We start from the raw sequence: 19,982 nt of genomic DNA on the forward strand, positions 1-19,982 counted from the left end.
AGACGCGCTGCGCTCTGCAGTGACCAATGTCATCTGTCTCTCCAAAACGTCTCGCGGCTCATCGAGCGCAGTTGAAGCCATTCTCGCTAGAGGCGCTGCGATCGAGCCGCAAGTCGTGACGTCAAGTGCTACGTCATGCCTGAACGGCCTCTCGAGACCGGGAATGCGCTCCGAGCAAAACAAACCACCGTTTTTGTCCCACATTCACGACGCGCGCATGCGCAGTGGCGGCCGCCGGCCGCCGCTGAGTTTTACGCTTCGCGCGGTTATCAATAATCCCGGCTGTTACCAGGAGGGGACAGGCGGCCGCCTCGTGCGCATGCGCGCGCGGCCGGTCGCGGCGGCGACGGCGGCGGCTCGCAGCGCGCTCAGTCGATGGAGTAGCGCGGGGGTGTGGTGTGAGGACCGCCGACGTGTGAATCATGTCGTCCGCCGCCTACGGCCGTGGTCATCGGCAGTCGTGCTACCTGTGCGATCTGCCTCGGATGCCGTGGGCCATGATCCACGACTTCAGCGAGCCCGTCTGCCGTGGGTGCGTCAACTACGAGGGCGCCTGACCGCATCGAGATGGTGCTCGACAACGCGCGCAACCAGAAGCGCGCACACGGCTTCCAGGAGAGCCGGCACGCGGCCAAACCGCACGCGTCGCGCGCGCCCCACGAGGCGCAGAACGGCGTGATGGCCGTGAGCCTGGAGGCGCACGGGCTGTCGGCGGGCCCGGCCGGGCCGCTGGCGCACCACGGCGTCACGTACGCGCTGCGGCCGGACCGGCAGCGCGCGCTGCTGGTGGCCGAGCACCCCGGCGCGCCGCGGCTGCCGCACCCGGCAGCGCACCGCGAGATGCCGATGCCGCACCCGTCCCAGCTGGCGCACGGCCGGCCGCCGCTGCCGCCCAACAAGCGGGCCTCCGAGCGGCCGGCGGACGACGGCGGCGAGCACAAGCGGCCCATGCTGGAGGAGACGCCGGCCGGGCACGCGCGGCCGCCGCTGACGCGCGGGGAGTCGCTGCCTGCCGCCGGCTACCCGTACGACCAGCGCTTCAAGGAGAAGGCGCCCTCGCGGGTCTACTCGCTCGACAGCGCCAGCCACAAACAGTCAGGTACGGTCAGGGCACGCGTCCAGCCCACGTGGCAGCGGGGGTTGCGGCCGCTCGCCGCCGCTTTGTCGTCGAACGGACGTGGCGCGCGCGGCTTCGTCGGCCGGCGGCTGGTCCAATGCGGCGCCGACGCAGCACGTGCGCAGCGCGCTTTCGTACGCCTCCGAGGGGCCGAGAGGTGGCGCGCGAGCCCGGCCAGAAGTCCACGGAAAAGGCTCGTGGACTTTTTGCGTGGACTTTTCTTTCTCTCGACTACAGCCGACGCGTTGGCCCCCTTACGATCAGGTCGAGCTGGCGGAGGGCTTCTGACTCTCTAGGTTTTGCCATATTCATTTCCGACTACGTGCTTGAGAGCATGCCAACTCTCAACTGCACGGCCAATTCGTGCCCAAATTGGCAGTGCAGTTGTGCCTCACGTCATGTACCGTAAAGTAGCATCGCGTAAACCTGTGCCGTGTGGCATGTGCACGGTTCAGTGAACATGATACACCTGCGGCAGAGTTCTTCACCAGCCGGTTCTTGGTCGGGCGCGGGGAGGAAACCCGGACGTTTCTATAAAGCATACTCCGAGTACGTGCTCGTCATAGCTTTCGTCTCACAAAGTTGAAATGAGCACGTGACACGCGTCGGCTTCGTAGCACCGCCCGTTCGTCTGCCGTCCAGCAGCTCACTGGACTGGTGTGTTTCCTCGACGTGATGTGATGTGGTGCAGAGGGAGCCTTGCACGTCTGCGGCATCTGAAGCCGCCCTTTCACTTTCTGTCTGTCTGGCGAGTGCCTCGGAGACGGACTGCGGTGTCGGTGTGGGATTGGCTTCGCGTGCAGCGCCGTCCCGTTTTTGCACGCGTCTGCCGACCGGCGGCGCTGCTCGCGTGCCGCCGCCGTATTTCTTCCGGTCCTTTTTTGACAAGATTCTGGAAAATGTCAATCAAAGGCTGTAGCTCGCATGCCTGCACGCACTTCAACGGCATGGGGTTTTCTGCGAGGCGATTGTTATAATGCGGTGACCGCACGCGATGGGTCGGTTTTTCATCAGCTCGCATATGATCAACCCACTTGCAGGGCCACCCGACACGAATGGGTGGGCTATTTATAGACAGCAGCATTTGGACGGACGTCATGGTCGGCCCAGACGTGGCCCGTCTCGCTTCACTAGTCCGCAGCACCGCAATGAAACGGTCGCCCGGGCATCGACTCGGAAGACGGCGCCTCCGTTCCGCCATGCTTTTTCGCTAAAATTTGCTGGATTTGCCCGAAGGCTGTTCATATTAGACATATTAGACTCAGCACAGACCCCGTGGCCGGCTAATGAAGTCCGTCCGTTGACAGGACGTCGTGAGCTGTTGTGAACTGGCTGTCAGAGTATACAGGTGACAACCAGATGCCTAGGCATTTGGTCTCCATTTGGTCTCCCCCCGGGACAAGTGCCTCCCCGTTTCCAAATTTACGAAGTGTATTAAGATGTACGTGACTAAATATGGACGATTGAAAGTTTCGGAAGGTTATGTAAGAATAAGCAGATCGAAAACGTGCGATTTCTTCTGTGACATGCAAACAAATCGCGCGAGCTCATGACGCGATAAGCTTGGTTTGCAGTGCAAAGCTTTGGTTTTCGTCGTCCCCCCATCGTGAAACCTGCCTTCATCCCTTCAAAAGACTGGTCAAGATCCCGTAACATGTGTTCCACACCGTTTTTGCGGAGTCGGTCGTGTTCCTGCTCAAAGCGTGTGAAGCTCATTTCCACCCTGACTTTTCTCAGCACAGCACAAATTTGAGTGGACCCGATATCGACTCGGGGAGAAATGGATGAAGCTTGGAGTTGATTTGGGTTGAGTCGATCCTGGTGGTAACATTCAAAGACCACCCTTTCGATACTGTTCACGAAAGCTTGCATGGGATGCGTAAGTCAATTCTAAGGCAGCTATACATAAGTTCCTTATATGTGTCACATAGGACTTCCATATTTAATTGGATATTCCTAGTGAGTGGTGTCCGCCGCAGCGATCACATTTCACCCGTCCTGGAAGCGCTCGGCTGGCCTAACGTCCGCGGATTTTGTGCACCACCGGGACTGCCTGAATGTGTACGGGGCATTGCACACCCCGAAATCCTCGAGTACACTGCGCACCCTATTCGTGGCGCGCGCCGAGTCTTTCCAACGTCAAATGCGGGTCGTTGCGGGCGGCGTCGGCTCGCTACATCTGCCGCCCGTCCGACTGGCCGCCATTCAGCGGCACTTTCCGAACCGCGCCACCGCCGCGTGGAACCGGCTGCCAGCGGCGGCCGTCCGCGCCCCCTCGCGCCTGGCTTTCTTGACGGAAATCGCTGACTTGTTGACTGAAACTGCGTGCACTTGTGCGTATATGTGTATCTCTGTGTACTGCGCGTTTCTTTTTTTGTACGACTAGGCACAGAACGACGACCATGTGGGTGCGCGTTCAATAGAATAAGTATAAACGTAATTGTCAAATATGCTTCACCAGCTGCGAATATGGTCCAGTATCATTGCATGTTGTCGCGTTAACTGTGTCTAAGTGGCCTCACCAGGGCTTAGGCCGCCGAACTCCTAGCTTCTGAGCTATTGGATTTGAAGAGCTCATCAATTTCATTGCTGACTTGAAATTCGACCCAACCGAATCGAGAGGCGCGCAAAGAATCAATGCGGTTGACGCGCCCAGTAAGCGAATCACTAACTACCTAACGAATCGAAAGGAATCGATTCCACCTTGGATTGAAGTGTTGTGTGTTGTTCTTTGTTGTTGTTCTGGTGTTGCCAGCGTTGTGTGTGTATTGTCCTGGGGCCGGTGTCGACCCCGCATGGAGCCTAGCGCGTGTCCGTTGGTGGCGAATATTCAAACTTGAGCCATAAAGTACAACCGGCATTTAAAGCGACACAACACATGACAAATGTCATTGGCCTCGGTTTGGCTTTCGCTCGATCGAAGGCAAACAAAGACTTAGAACCGCTAGGTACGTCGGAGCTCGATAAGAATTTGTCGTTACAGCTGCCGCCAGAGAGTGAGGTAGCCGTCTCAGATAGGATGTGGGCTTTTTTGGTTCCCATTTCATGGTTCTCATGCCCGTTGCTTGCAAAGTCCGGATCAGATAATACGAGCTCTCAGCTGCAGTTAGTCTTCCGAATGGATCTGGACATTATACTTGAATGATTATGAATGTCGCATTAGAAACATTCTAATGGGGGTATGCCAGTAGAATAATGCAACTCAGGTCAAATGCCGCCTTCAAAAGTTCGGAGAACTCACTGAATGACTTCGCGCAAATTTTTTAGGTCGTGGACAATTCTTGAGCCAGCTAGGTTGGTAGCGGTCAACGATATTCTGACCGTATCGAATGTTACCCACCATTTCTACGATTCATTCATTGTCATTGGATAGAAATGCCTTTGCTTTGCCAGTCTGAGCAAAGAGCAGATAATCTGCAGACGTGTTTTGCTTTGCTCATCCAGTAAGGAGACACTCGAGATCTCCGTGACATTGTCTCCATGGGCCCATCATTTAGCGCTTTCTCTACCACTAATGGTTGAAGTCCACAAGCATGGAGAACCCCATGAATATTGCAACCCAGGTGTCTTGCCTGTCTGTCTGCGTCTGCCTGTCTGTGTGTCTTTACCTCTTGCTCTGTCTCTGTTTTGGAGAAATAATCCGCCACTTTGTCTTACAGTCAGGGTCCATGGAGTCCTAAGCAGGGTCCATAATTCCAGACAGCCGGACTGAGATATTGTGTATGACCTCCGGTGCATGACCTCCGACTTGTGTATGACCTCCGGTACTTGTGTATGACCTCCGGTGCCGCCGTTAGCGGCTCTGACTTGTCCGAGGCGCCTCCTCTTCCACCCCCGCGCCGGAGGAGGGGGGGGGGGGGGGGGAAGCTCAGCGGCGAACCTGCCGACGACCGTGACGCATCGCTTCCTGTGGACGTGCCGAACGTGTTGGCGCGAGCTCGTGGCCGGAGTCGGGGGACAACTTCCGGTCCCGCGGCACACGTGCGTCGGAAGCCGTACACGTCGGTTGGGGGGGAGGGGGTAGCGGGCCGGTCCAGGACGGGGGTGGGGGCGGCAGGCCGTCCAGGAAGGAGGGAGTGGGATGGCCGACATATGGGGGTGAACCGGGCGGAACGCGCCGTCGGGGGAGGAGGCGGAGCAAGGACGGAACTGAGGTTGGCCGCCGCTGGACCTCTGTCCCTGAATGGGGGGGGGGGGGGGAGAGAGAGAACCCCTGTATCCGAAGGGAGGAATCTGAAGAGATCTGCGTAGTCGAGGACATCTTTGATCGAATGCGGTTTGACATGTCGGGCAGCGCCTCACCAACGATTGCAATTTAAACGCTGGTGATTTTATCATTCTATTGAAAGATGCCGTTCCCGCGGCATGGCCACGCAGGTTTCTTAGCAGCGACAACGAAGCTAGCAACGGGTAGTTTCTGACTACCTCAGCGCAGTGCCTTCCCCGTCAGCTGCTGTCACCGGATCGGAGAGCTGGATGATGTCCGCTGACGTCTGCTGATATCTGCTGATGTCAGCCGCCGTTAAAGCCGTCCGCCCTCCGACGGAGCTTTGCTGCCGGGTCAGCCGCGTGGTGACCGCCGCCGCCGCCGGCGCGGCAGAAAGGAAGCTCGCTCGCCGTCGCGAGGCCGAGGCAGCGGAGGTGTGCGGTGCACGGTGGAGCCACGCGGCGCGGTCCGAGCCGCGACGGCACGGCCCGAGCCGCGACGGCGTCGGCTCACCGCGCCGCGCCGCTGCCTTCCCGAGCGCCGCTGCGGGACGGCTGAGCTCCCTCGCGGGACACCCCACCCTCGGCGTCGGAGGCTGAGACAAGCGTGGGATGACTGGGGGCAGTCTGGCGAGGGTGGCTGGCGTTGGCTGGTGGGCCTGCCGTTCTGCTCAGCGATTCCTGCGGCACCCATAATGGCGTGGAGTTTTCAGCAAGCCATCCTCTTGAAAAGTTCCGCCAGGCCAGTACACTCAATGGTCAAAGTAAGGTCACTCAGTGGCCAAAGTAAGGTAGCGGCATAACTTGCAAGGCTCTAGCGAGGCCGCGTGAAAATCGGATGCGGCTGTTCGCAATTGGGCGCCATGCAGCTTTCTCCTGTGCTCCGTTTGAGACAGTATCCCCTGCAAACAGGGCTCGAGCGGTTCGGCGAGATGAGGGCGTGACACCACACGGTGGACAGGCAGCCGTAGCAGTATCTGGCTGGGGCCCGCCCCGAGCCCCCGAAGCGTGAAGGGGGCCGTGCGACGGCCGCCTGGCCGCGCATTGCAGCTGAAGTGAGAACCGGTCAGGCCGCCGAGGCACGGGGTGCGACCGGAGGACCCGTTCGGCCGGTCAGCGGTCGCCGGTCGGGGGCCGGTTGCGGTCCCGGACGTGACCGGTCTGGTCCGCCGGGGACACCCGCCCCGCCGGTCGGACCGGCCCCGTCCGGGCGCCGCCAGCGGCCCTGGCAACACCGGCCGGCCCCGGCCGGCGGCACGTGTGCTGACGGTGACGACACGGGCGGCGGCCACACAGCTGAGCTCCTCCCCTCCCCACCCTCGGGTTTGTTGGATGGAACGTTACGCTCTTGGGTGCTGCCTGGAAAGGAGCGCATGGTATCTCCTTTGTTGCGATCGCACCTCCCCCCCCCCCCCTCCCCGACACAAACACACTTTATCTGTGGGGCAGCCCGGCCGCGGGTCTGCATGCCATCTCTTATTCTGTGATAATCTCGCCGTTGCGTCCAGCGGCCAGCCTGAGGCCGCCGACGGTGTCCGGTCGGCGCCGGCGGCGCGTGCCCCCGGGCCACCGCCCATCGATCGGCGCCGGCAGCCGCTCCCGGGCCGGCCGGCCGGCCGCGGCGCGCCGCCGGCGCGTGACCGAGACGCGCCGGCGGCGGCACGACGCGCGCTATCGACCAACCGCGACCAGCGTGGCGCGCGCAGCCGCCGCGACCGTACCGGCCCGCCGCCGCCAAACACGCTTCACGGCCGCCGCCGCCAGCTTCCGGCGCGACGCTTACGTGTGGAGGGAGGAGGGGGATGGGGAGGGGTGGGTGGCGGCGGCGCCGGGGCTTTCGGCCGTGCCGCAGACGGCGTCGCCGCCGCCGCCGCGCCGGCTCCCGCGCCGCTACCCAGCGCCGCAGGCGCGGCGCAGAAGAATTTGGCCGGCTGCCAGCGCTGACGTCATGTGGCCTTGGACTGGCGCCAGCTGTTGAGCGAACCCATTCCAGCGGCTGGCGGCCGACGGATGGCGGTCGATAGAGGCCATCGGAGGGTCGGAGAGGGGTCCGAGGGGTGCAGCCGGGGGGCGCTGAGTCACGCGACCCTCGCGTCAGCTGACGCGGCCTTGGCCACATCTGCCCCGCCGCAGCTGGGGCGGCCTGTGGCCTGTGGGGCGCGTCGACGTCTCGGCCGTTCCCGTCAGACGAAATCGCTTCAGCAGCTGCAGCCGGCCCGTTTTCGGACGGTGCGTGCGCGGACTGAATTATGACGGTGTGTTTGCGGGCGGCGCGAGGACACGAGGTCATAATCCGGCTATCGCGTGAGCTGCCTCAGTCGCTCAGCTGGTGGTTCCAGCCGTGCAGCGGGGTTTTGCGATCGTGGGCTAAAACGGTCGCTCTCTTCACGTACAACGGGAACTGACCTGCCCTTGAAACGCCCGCTCAAGAACACACAGTTCTCTCCGCGGAGTTTCGGGCGGTCTAGTGTGTATATTTTCGGGCTGGCCTTTCGATCTATTCGATAAGGAAATACGACGCAGTTTGGCTGGTTTGGATTATGCTAAAGCCTTGATTTATTTGTGTCTGGATGTTCTTCCGCCCTTCCGCGCGCATCGTTGAGGGCAGGACAGGACATGCATCGTTGAGGACATTGTCGGAGTGAATGTCCTCATTCGACCGAGGAACTGAAACCATAATATCATGTTCAGACACATCGCAACCTTAGGTCTACAAAAGAGCACGCAGATTGAAATTGGAAGCTGACTAATCGCTCGCACAACGTTAACTTGGCTTGTGCTGGCCAGAACTCACGGGGCCACTGCCACAGCTGAGGTCAACCTTGATCGGCCATGATCGAGCCGCGAGCGGCCCATCGCCGGCCGCTGGACCGGGGCGGCGACCGGGGCGGCGACCGGGCCGGCGGGCCGCGCGATCCGTGCCGGCCGTACATACCGAGGCCGCCGCGGCGCCGCCGGCCGTCTCCCAGGCCCGCCCGGTGTGGGAGCCCGGCCCGCCGGCCGCCGGCGCCGTGACGGCACGCGGGAGGCGGGAGGCGCGCGGGATGAGGCCGACCCAGCGCGGGGTTGTGCCCGGCCGCGGCGGCTGGAGCGCAACTGTCTCTTACTGGCGCTCGCGAGTGAGGTGGCGGGCGGCGTTCATCTTGTGTTTGGGGTCGTGCGTTTTGCTTTTTGGTGAATTGGTGAGAAAAGATTGGATTCTTGGATTGGATCTTTGGATTGCATCAGCTGCTTCGGTTTTTTTTTTGGGGGGGGGGGTAAGTTTGTAAGTATGTCCCAACTCTTTCAAGAATCAAGGTGTTCCTTCTTTATAGATATACAACACATGCAATACCCGTAGGTATCACTGGTAGGAATTTGCCGTATCCGCTAGATAACCTGTCCAGCTAAAACTGAAGTTCTCGTGTTGTGCTGTGTAGGTCGGGCAGTGTAAATTTCATCGGTTATCTGATCGTCATCGATGTCTTTCTAAATAACAGTCGAAATCGACAGCCAGCGCTATGCGTCTCAGAGAAACGACGATTACTTCCGAATGAAATCCTTAGAAATGGGACCATTCGGCGTCGGTGTCCTTCTCGCTTCCTTTACGGCGCCCGTTGTGAGGGCGACTTTACTTTAGGCGACTTGGAATTGGACTGTCCGCCAGATGGCCCCGTGAGAGCCAGCACGAGATATTTGGACGGTATCGCCGCGAGCAATCAAACGTCCCGTAAACTAACCCAAACATTATTAGAGCTTTGGGCTTCCTAAGATCACGAAGTAAAAAGTTGGCTGGCGGTATCCAGCACTCAGTTGCAACTCAACGCAACAAATGCAGCAACTGAAGGAGGCGCGGCCGGGTCGGACTGTGGCGCACCCTCTGGCCCGGTCGCCGCACTAGGCGGGTCTTGGGGCGCGGCGCAGGCGGGGCGCGCGCCGCCGGCCCCCACCGGCATGTCAATGTTTACCGGCTCGCCGAGGCCCAACCAATGTTTACTGGCGGTATCGTTCGTTTCTGGGCCGGGGGAGTCAACACAGGCGGCCGGCGAGACTGCATTCTGGACCCGGTGCGCCCCCGCCCCCCCCCCTCCCGCACACCCTGCTGACGCCTCAGGGCAATATCCAAGACCACCGTCGGCGGCATAGTGACGAACGGGGCCGACGACAGTGGTGTCGTAACCGGGCACACCGGTCGGCCGACACGGGGACAGCGGTGTGCAGCGGCGGCCGCGGGCGGCGCGGCGGCGCTCGCGGCGCGCCCCGCTGCGCAGGTCATCGCTCCGTGGCGGCAGGCAGGCCCTGCGTGCGGCCGCGCCCGTTTTTACCCGCGGCGGCCGGACGCTGGCGTGACTCGGGGCGGCGCGCGGTGTCCGCGCCGCCGACGCTCGGCGACACGCGACGGCCGCGGCTCATGCGAGACCCGGCGGCCGCCGGCACGCGGCGCGACGCGAGCGCACGAGACGCTCCTCGCCGGCGCGGCGCGCCCGCCGCAGGTGCAGGCTGGGGCGTCTGCGGGCCGTGTAGGGGCAGCTCTCCGAGCCAGGACCGACGAGCGTCAGACTCTGTGGGGCGGCGATAGCGAATATCTGTGCTTCGCTTTCCCTCGCCAGAATCAGCATCAACGCGGGAGACTGCAGCCTTTCCTGCGTTTCAGAGCGCCTCCAAATCACTGGCCGTAACAAGCCTCGTTTGTCGCCGCCGTGCCGCCGCTCGCCTCGGCGGGCGGGACGTGCGCCGCCGCCCGGCCAGCTGCCGGCGTCGGAGGAGCGCCGCCGCGCCTGATCGGCCGGCGCGCACGCGGCTCACGTAGCCAATGAGCGGCGGACGTGACCGGGCGGACGTGCCGCGCCGGGCGCGGCGGCGGCGCTACGTGACCGGGCCCCAGCCGGCCACATTAGGCCGCCTCCGCCGTCGGCGTCTCGCCGGCTGGGAGTGGCGTGTGGCGTGCGGGCGGCCAGCGCTGAGACGCTGGGTCGCTCTGCAGCGTGGCGGGGCGCGGGATCGCGCTGCAGCTGTCGATGGGGGACCACCCGCGCCCTGCCATCGATATGTGGCTTTAGTGTCTCATAGTTCCAAGAATCCACCGCCTGGATTAGCCGGCCGAGCCGCCGCCGGCTGCCCCCCCCCCCCCCCGCCGCGCTGAATCATACACTGCATCGCCTCATCGATTTGTCGTGGCGTCCGATGGTCCGTGCGGCGTCGTTCCGCCGTGCGTCCGTCCGGCGGCGCGGCGCCGCCCGTCGCGGTGCGCCGACCCGACCCCGCACCGGAGCTGCACCCAGGCACCGTAAACAAACGGCGGCCGCGCGGCCGGCACGGGCCGTCTGGGCCAACATTAAACAGTGACGGCGCGGCGCGGGTGACGAGCAAACGGAGGCCTGCCGCGGCCCGCGCCGCCGCGTGTCCGGTGACCTGGCCGGCGGCGGCGGGGCCGCTCGGCGGTCGTGCCTGGCCGGGGCGCCCCCTCCCCCTCCCAGGCACGGCAGCACAGTAGCGGCTGCCGTGCGGCCGCCTGGATCAGGCGGCTGAGCCGCGACCGCCGCCGGCTGCTGCCCCCCCCCCCCCCCCTCCCCTCCCGGCGCTGAATCACACATCCTGGAGCCGTCACGCAGCGGCCAAGGTCGGCGGCTCGCGTGCGGGCGTGACGGCGCGCCCGTCACGCGCCGCCGCCCGTCGGCCGTGACGGCGCGTGACGCCGCGGCGGCCCTTATTTCCAACGCTCGCGTGGCGCGGCCGGCACGCATTGCCCGATGAAAGGAAAATGAGCGGCCGCGTCGCCGCCGCCACCGCCGCCAGGCCGGAAGCGTTCCCCAGGTCGGCTGGCCGGAGGCAGGGGACGGGACGTGCCGTCGGGACGGCGGGCGGGCGCCGTTCGCCACTCCACACTCGTGGCTGGGATCTGTTGGCTGCTCGGAGAGGCAGACTCGCACCAGCTTGCCTGCGCCCGTCCTGAAAAGCTAATTGCGGCATTTGTTTAAGCTCTTGTGGTTTCTCTCATCATCCCTGTCTTTAAATTCGTGTGTAGTGCCCTCGGAAGTGATTCGCGACTAAAGCCGAAAAACACGGAAGGCGCGCGGCATCAGTTAACTCCACGGCATTTATGAGAGCATGGGGCACGGGCCGCCTACTCTGGTGGTGCCGTATCTCACCGCCTCACCGCACGTATCTCACCGCCGGGTGCTCGCCCTCACCAGCCGGTGCCTCCGTTGCAGTGATGGTGCCGTTGAACGGGGTGCCGGCGTCGGCGGCGCCGCGAACCTCGCCGCCCGGCCAGCCGGGGCCGCGGCGTTCGCCAATGGCCGCGCTGCAGGACCTGTCGGCCGGCTCCCCGCGCGCCAGCGCCAGCCCCGGCTCCTCGTCCCGCTCGGCCTCGCGCAGCTCGCCGCACTCACCGAACCCAGGTCAGTTCACCGCGCTCACCGAACTCAGGCTAGCTCACTGTGCTCACCCGGCCCAGGTCAGCTCACCGTACTCACCGAACCCAGGTCAGCTCGCCGCACTCACCGAACCTAGGTCAGTTCACCGACCTCCCTCACCGAACCCCGGTCAGCTCACCGCGCTCACCCAACCCTGATATCTTCACGCGGAGTAAGGTTTGGCTATCCGTTGGCCGTGGATTTGCTGGCGTGGATTGCGTTAGTTCTCGCGCGGGTTTTGGCTGTTGGTATGGGAAGGTTACTCATGTCTCGTAAGACCTACGCCCCAGGGTGGATGGGTCCTCCTGGAAATCTAAGACAAGTTGCGGCGTGTCCAGCCCGACCCGTCACATTCCCTCTAAGCTGACATTCCCGCAACCACTTATCGCAGGTGGTCGCAGTTTTCAGCTACTTTAAAACGCGATTATTTCAGGGATTGTTAATCATTTTCATGCAATCTGTTAGATCTGGCGAATTTTCCCTTGAGCATTGTAACGTCACCACGAATTCACCTCCCATTCAGCGAACGGAAAGGAACAATTATACTGGAAAGTGGGCGTGGAAGTGTGTTGTGCAGACCAGTCTAAGCTGTCGTGCCCGGGCAATGGATCCCCAGTTTGGAGGCGTTTTAAGGATGGATGCCAGAACCCAACGAAAATAGATGAAGGCGTACCAGTAATTGCGTGAAGCAGGCGAATGAACCGGCCGCAACATCTTAGGGCATCGGAACCACTCATGCCAGCCGCGGAATGCCCAGATGAGCGTGGGTCACGTGACCTGTGACCTTGCCCGTCCGTGCGCATGTGCCGTTACCGCTGGTCTGATGTGATGGTTCGCGTTGGGGCTGGCTCGCTCGCGCCCGACGCTGTTAGCATTGGCTGGCTACAGCGTCTCAGCATTAGCGCAGAGCATCCTTCTACCAGTAACTTACATTCGTGTTTACATTTTTACATTCACATTAGCCACGTTTCGCGGCTCAGTTGTTTGTTGAACGTTGGCGTTGAACCATATGGCACCATGATGCCGCTGTTATGCTGAGGCTTACCGTCGCCGGGGTCCTTGGGTAAGTGTTACTCATTCGGGCAGTACATTAACATGCTCTTGCCATGTCTGGCCATGGTTGATAGCCACGACCATAAGCCCCGAACTGTTCGCAACGTACGACACGGTCCGGTTTGCGACACAGCCTCGGTGGTCCTGCGCGATTCCAGACAGAACCCTGTCGCGACGCGTGCGTCTCGCCTGACCCCTGACCCCTGACCGGCAGGGCCGGCGGCGACCGGCGCGGTGACCTCGAACCGGCGTGGCTCAGCGCCCCGCCACGCGCCGGCAGAGGGCGCCGCCGAGCAGGGCGTGGCCACCTCCACCGTCACCGACCCCGTGCCGAACGCGCTGCTGCGGTGCACCCTCTGCCAGGAGCGGCTGGAGGACACGCACTTCGTGCAGTGCCCCTCCAAGGGCCACCACAAGTTCTGCTTCCCGTGCTCCCGTGACAGCATCAAGCGACAGGGCGTGTGTTCCGAGGTGAGGAAAGAGCGCGCCAGACGGAGGGACCTGGGGGCGGCGCTCGCTCGTGCATGCATTTGATTGCGTGCTGCCACTCCGGCCCTGGGCGTCGCCGGTCAGTCGCCAGTGACTGACGTGCTGCAGCTGCCGCGCGTCGCCTCCAAGGCTCGTTCCGCACGCGTTCTTTACGCGCGTGGGTCTCAGTCCAGCGCCGCCGTGCAGCCGGCCGGCCAGCGCGCGGCGGCGGCCGCTGCGGCCCCGCACAAAGTCCGCCGCAACAGGGCGAGCTCCGTGTGGATGTGCTGTTGCCACCGGAGCACTGCCAGTCGACACTGTCCGTGTGCTGAACAAGCCGCCCACCCCGCACCGCCGGCTGATCGGTCTCGCTCGGCGCGGCCCGCTCTGCGCCGCTGCTCGGCCGGCGCCGCCGAGGTCACACCATTTGACCCCGGCACTGACCTCCGGCCTCCTGATCCCGACGCTGAACCCTGCACTCGAGTCGTCGGAGCGTGTTGCTGCGTATGCTAGAAGACGCCAGACATTCAGGATTGTGGGCTTCCGCGGGGCGAGTGCATTTCCAATCAGAACGGCTGGCACGCGAAGCGCATGTGGGGTCGCCGCCCCTTGCTTGAACAGAGCAGTTTACCGGACCGAATTGTCCCGTTCTATTAACGTCGGGTGGGTGCCAACACTTTTAATCCCTTGGCCATTTTGGGTTTTACGACGCACCTGGCTGTTGATGCGATGTGGCGTCGGTGGTCACTCATTCCGGCAGGAGTGGTGGGCACCGCGGCAATCTTACCTCGTATCCCCGGTTTCCCAGACGAGCATCATAACCGCTGCATTTTCATCTTTTTCATCATTGATGATGAGATGGTGATGGTGATGAGCATCATTTTCAGTGCCCCCGCTTTGTAGCCATATGTCCCGTTTGGTCTTCTCTGTAAACTCGTCTTTAAGTTCTCACAGCCAGCCCAATGATGAGACCGCTGTTCGACGTTTAAGTTCTCATCAGTTAAGACGCTCATCTTGTCGACGCTCATCAAGACGTTCGTCGACGCTCAAGACGCTCAGACGCTCATCAAGACGCTCATCTTAACTGATGAGCGGGCTCATCAGTTGAGTGATGAGCCCGCGCCCGCCGCCCGCTGTCCATATCCCAGTCGAAGCTGCTGCGGCTGCGGCCCAGTCCACCACGGTCGCTGGCGCTCCGTGAGCATGGCGAGTCCGCTCCCTGCCGCCACAGTGGGTTTCCACAGAGCCCGCGGAGGAGACGGCGCCCAGGAGACGAGCCGGCATCGATCGCACCGTGATGAACGCGTGTGACCTTTGCCCTGCGGGGTCAGGCCGCGCCTGTTCGCCGGGCTCCGCCGCCAATTATAGCCTACCGGCGCGTCCGTATATTGTGAATCTACTCTGCCGCGATGGCGGGGAGTCGGCGCCGGGCGGAAGTTTGCGTGTCCTCACCTGTCCCTCCGGCCGGGGTGGGAGTCGGGGTGGGAGTCGGGTGACGTCAGAGAAGCTCCGGGGGCGGAAGATGTGCCGCTTGTGGCGAGAGCCTTCGACGCGGAGTCTGCCGCTACCCGGCGGCGACAGACGGGAAGCCAGTGTGATGGATTGGGATTTCCCCGCTCGCCACCCGTTCGCCGCCTGGGTGCGGGCCTGGTGCCAGCTGGCGGCGCCGGCGCCGGCGCCCTGCCAGGCAGGAGCGACCAGCCCGCTGACATCACCGATAAATACTGGAGCTGGGCGAGGGGCGCCGGGCCCCGCCCGCGGCCTCTCGAGGGTGGCGACGCGCCCGGCGCCGTCGGTCGCCGACCTCGGCGTCGTCGGGGTCACGCTGACCACGCCGTCGCCGCCGCCGGCTGCTGGGCAGAACCGGGCCGCGGCGGCGAGGCGTGACTGTGATGCAGGCGACGCCTCGGGGCGTGGCGCCATGGGTGATGTGACGTGGTGACGTGGTGGCCCCGTCACCAGCCCAGGCACACCACCCTGCGGCCGTGGGTGACGCCATCGCCTCCCGTCTCCACAGCGCCCGCGTACAACTAGTTGACTCCCGTTAGACACCTGACACTATTATGCGCGCTTGTAAAACTCCGGGTGACCGCGGTTGTATGTTGGCGTCAGCCTCAGGGTAGGTGCTGTTTCTTGCCGAACGTTCGATTTCTGACGTTTACCGATAGCCAATAGGGCACGAGTTTGCTGACAGGAGCCTCCTTTTCCTCGCAGGTATACTGCCCCAGCGGAGAGAAGTGTCCGCTGCAGGACTCAAACGTGCCCTGGGCATTCATGCACAACGAGATCACGACCATTCTGGGCGAGGAGGTGCCCGTGAAGAAGGAGCGTGACCCCTGAGGACCTCGAATGGAGCCCGGGCGCGGCCGTGCCAGGACATTTTTGATCGGAGATGGCTGCTGAGACGAGGCACGGATGCGACGTGTGTTCTCTCAGCTGCTGAACATGCTGACATGCCAGGGAACGGGTCGTTTGTGGTTGGAAGGCCAAACGGAGCAGACACGGGAGATGGTTCGTGCGTGAGCTTGTGAGGTTGTTGTTGACGACAATACGCTGTCGGCGCTGTACATATTTTGCTCTGTATGGGCGCACTTTTGTCATTTTATGGGTGGCGGATTCCTAGTCAACACGTCCGTGCCAGACACGATGTCTGTTCTGGAACTCATACACTCGCCGCGTGCAGGTGCGCCAGCTGCGGCCCCGCCCGCGTACGCACCGAGTCGTCGCGGCCTTGTTTTACGGCGGACGCGCTGCGGGGCCGCTGGAAGAGCCGATGTGCGCAGCGCGATCTGCCTTGGTACTTTCTTCGTGTGTCTTTACTGCAAGCCCTTGTCGCGGCCCGTGGCGTGGGCGGGTCCACGCGCGAGGGCCGAGTTTCGTTGGGACCAGTGGAGCGTGTCCACGCGGTGGTGGCTGGGATCTCACCGCCCTTGATACGGTTGACTGCCCGCCCCGCCCCCTCCCGCGCGCCCCTGGTAGGTCGTAAGGTCGCCGTTTGTACCGGCACTGGCCTTTGTTTCTGGCCGGAGACTTTGCTACATATGATTGTCTGCCGTCACTTGGCGAGGGCCGCCTGCCCTGGCCCGCACCTGAGGTGAAGCGGAGCAGAACAGGTCAGGCGGTCCCCATATGTGGCGCAGCTGCTACAACAGCCCCAGCCGGAGGGCCACCGGCCCGCCCCGGGATGTCAGTACAATGACGCTGCTCGGGTGCGGCGTGTTCTGTTCAGGCCCGATGCCGCTTGCTGCCGCAGCTTCATCATCAACAGGTTCATCGGTGACGTCAGCCGTGATGAGTTTAGCGCACCAGGTCGTTTTGGCGCCGATGTGGTCGTCGCTTGGACACCCGTCGCGCGCCAGTTTTGATTGTCCGACGGGGGCTGTTATCCGCCGCTCGTGTCATCCGTTGTTCGCTAGGGGAGCGTCTTGTCATCACATTACTTGCGAAATCGGCGGGCGGCGTGTGTGGGCATGCGAGGCATTGGCTGAACAGGGTTTGCCGCAAGCGCGCGCATTCTGTTGGATTGGTCGAAGGCATGGTTGTTGTTTTGATTATGTTCAGGAAGAGTGTGTGAAAGGAGGTGATTCGGGGAGACAGCTCTATGTAACGTGTGATGTGGGTGTTCCCTTCATAACTGACGTCTTTGTCAGATTGCATCCCGCTTCTTGATATAATGCCCTAAATCTACGAGAGCGCATTGACGTATGAATCGATTCTTGCAGGCTGTTTTACTTACAAAATACAGAAGAGCAGAACTAGTGAGGTTTTCTGGATAGTTGCGAGGTTGAAGCCGTAGCATGGACCACGCCGCATACAATAAGGCGCGCAACTGATCGGTGATATGCACTGGTGTTGAGTGGCCACTACCAAGCGCTTAAGGCTGGAGCGTACAAATGGGGCGGAAGAGGCCGAAACGTTTTTGTTTCGCCGTCATGTACGAATTCGTCGTTTTGTGTTCGTGAATTTGGTCCCGTGGACCGAAGTCATAAAGTGCGGCAAACGCGAAATGGCGAACGAGCTCATGGTGCCGAAACAAAAACGCTTCCGCAGTAAAGCAATAAATAAAAAATATTCCAGCCATTTCTATAAACCTGACGACAGTGGTGGTTTAGCCCTATTGATGCCGGTTCTGTGCTGCTCAGATTTCGTACACACCAAGATAGGCCCCTGTGTGATAGATAGTGCCAGTGTCAAAGGGCCACTGTGGTCCTCCTTTACACGACGCTTGTTCTTCGTCATCTGACGTCAGATGCAATGTTTACGTCAGAGACACGAGTCTAAAACCATGGGCGGAGGAATGCGGTGCGGCGGGCGAGGCAGCGGTCTCGCCAGCTTCCACTGAAATGGCGATGATGCTATCATTTTCCCCACTGGGAGATGCCCGTTCTAGTGGGTAGGCCTGCGCTCTTGCCAGCATGCTCCAATCCGTCCCAACGCGGCCGTTCCAGCGCGCGGCTAAGTCTTACCTTGCGTGGACAGCACCGTTCGCGGTTGACATCACCGTTCGCTACGCAGAGGCAGCGGCTCGGCGCCGCCCACGCCGCACGCCTGCGTGGCACGCGATGCCTCTCCCGGCACCTCCACAGCGCCAGCGTGCTAGCGAGCAGCGGCACGAGCGGGTGGCCGGATTTCCTGTTGAGAAGCCCGGGGCGCCGGCGGCGGTCCGGGTGGCTTGAACCGCCGGCGCTCGTTATCGGCCGTCATTGGCTGGATCGGTCGGCACGGACGGCCAGCCAGCTGAGCCTCGTCTCGCTGCCAGCTGTGCTGAGAACACCTGAGATTTGAACGGCTGTTTGAGGCCGGCCAAATGCTACCCTGCTCCGGCACGAATCTGTCGCGCGACCCGATGGATTGGCCCCCAGGTGGTCCGGTACTGCGAGGCCGATCCGTGTGAGGCGGGCACGGCGATGGCGCGCTTCAGTTAAAAAACGGCCCCACCGATCCAGTAAAGTCGTACTGGTTTCAAACCGAGCAGAAAACGGCCTGGCACTCAGTCCAGTTCAACTCAGTTGTCTTCAGTTCAGTTCAGTTCAGTTCAGTTTATTAAGAATCGGTGCGTGCTGTGGGCTACCGTTGATTTCAGGCAAGCACATATTATGCGGTAAATACAAAGCTAATCACTACGCAGGCATACACAAAACCTAAACGGCTGTCTTAAGGTGCGAACTCTGCCGCCCCGACCTGGAGATGAATAAAACACCTGTCGTGTGGTCATTGATTGCAGTCAATATTTAGTTACGTATCAGTGAGCACAGACCGGGCGCACGGTCACGTGGGCCCCACCCATTTCCAGCAGTCTCAGTCGGTTAGGTGGGAGTCGTAACACGAAACTAAGGTTAGCCAGGCTGTTACCAGCCAAGCTTTCGCCCTGTGACCCTGTTTATTGACATGGGAGCTGAACTTTGACCCTTCCTAGCGCGAGCACATGTCCACTTGAACACTGCCGCGATAAGATATCAACCGTTCAGTTGATTTCTTAATGATTGACCTACCTCAAGCGGGGCTACACTGGGGTAGGACCTTCCCATCAACGGACTCTCCGCGTGTTCGCCCCCTCTCCTGCTCTACCGGGTCCTTGGTGAGATCTGGTTACCCTTCATATTCCGTGCCGTTGGCAGTCATCCGTTAAAGTCTTTTCCCGTGTTATCAGCCGGGTTCATAACCAGTCAGCGGCCGAGTTTCCCTAATCAGGAACAGTTTCCACCTCAACTCCGGCCAGATTCGGCCAGTCAGCGACCGGCATCGTGATCAAGCGTTCTCTTCCCCGTCCCCGTCGGTGCACCTGTCCGACGCCGCCACAAGCGCACGAGATCGCGCCGTGCGGTCGTTGTCAGTGCTGTCGGCAGGGCGCCGCGCGTTCCGGCCGGCCGCACCAGCGCCGCGATACGACCTGTCGCGTCTGCCGCTGGGACACGTGCACGCGCGCCAGTCGGGGCGCTCGTACCCGGCCTTCTCAGAAACAGAGCAGCGGCACCGGGTGAAGAGCGTGCACCGTAGCAGACAGCCAGGTCCAATCCGGCGGATGTAGAACAACAAGCGGAAAAGACGGGCGCGCTCTCGATGCGTGATCAGTCGCTGATGGGGAAAGAGGCCGGCTGGGACCGCTCATCACGCAGATCAGGGTTGTCGGAGCGGTGTGCCCCGACGACAGCGGTGCGGGAACATCAGCCGCTGCCTCGGTGTGTGGGTTTAATGCTGTGGCCTTGGGTGAAGCAGCCTGCGAAGTTTCCCACGGCTGGTCAGTTGGCAGACTTCAAACATCTGTCAAAAAGCCTGCTTCACTACGGTGTACAGGGACATGAACTCTCCTCTCAATGCGCTTTGGGGGGGGGGGGGGGGACTGGAGAGAAAGGACGTCTTAATTATCATGTGGTTGTGAGGTGCGAGGTGTAAAATGCGCCACACATTTTGTTTTGTTTTTCACTCAACCCCTTTCCCCGGGAACGTACAGTTTACGCTCGGCGAAACCTCCTTCGTACCTCCCTGTGTAGCCCAAATTCATAAGTAAGCAATGTATGTTGAGCCCCTAACTGAGCCTGAAGCACGAAAAAACGAGCGCGCTGCTTGCCGCAAGAGGAAGGCGACGGCTTCCGACCATAAAAATGAAATGCAGAAAACCCATAATTTGCAGCCATACCCGAACGCAATGCTATGCTGTAAAACCTTCTCATCATGGCTAACGCTTCGGTTAAGCTCCATCAAAATTCTCGCCCTTAGTGCGTTACATAAGATATGGACGGCCC

The 19,982-nt window shown here is 61.6% G+C and overlaps 1 pseudogene; it reads left to right on the top strand.

The window, feature by feature from the left end:
- The first annotated feature begins 381 nt into the window (after positions 1 to 381).
- On the top strand, positions 382 to 16,998 carry LOC119094450 (interferon regulatory factor 2-binding protein 2-like; annotated as a pseudogene).
- The last annotated feature ends 2,984 nt before the right edge of the window (positions 16,999 to 19,982 follow it).

Source organism: Pollicipes pollicipes, unplaced genomic scaffold (genome assembly GCF_011947565.3).
Source record: "Pollicipes pollicipes isolate AB1234 unplaced genomic scaffold, Ppol_2.1 Scaffold_4002;HRSCAF=4701_pilon_pilon_pilon, whole genome shotgun sequence".
In the NCBI taxonomy this organism is placed as follows: domain Eukaryota; kingdom Metazoa; phylum Arthropoda; class Thecostraca; order Pollicipedomorpha; family Pollicipedidae; genus Pollicipes; species Pollicipes pollicipes.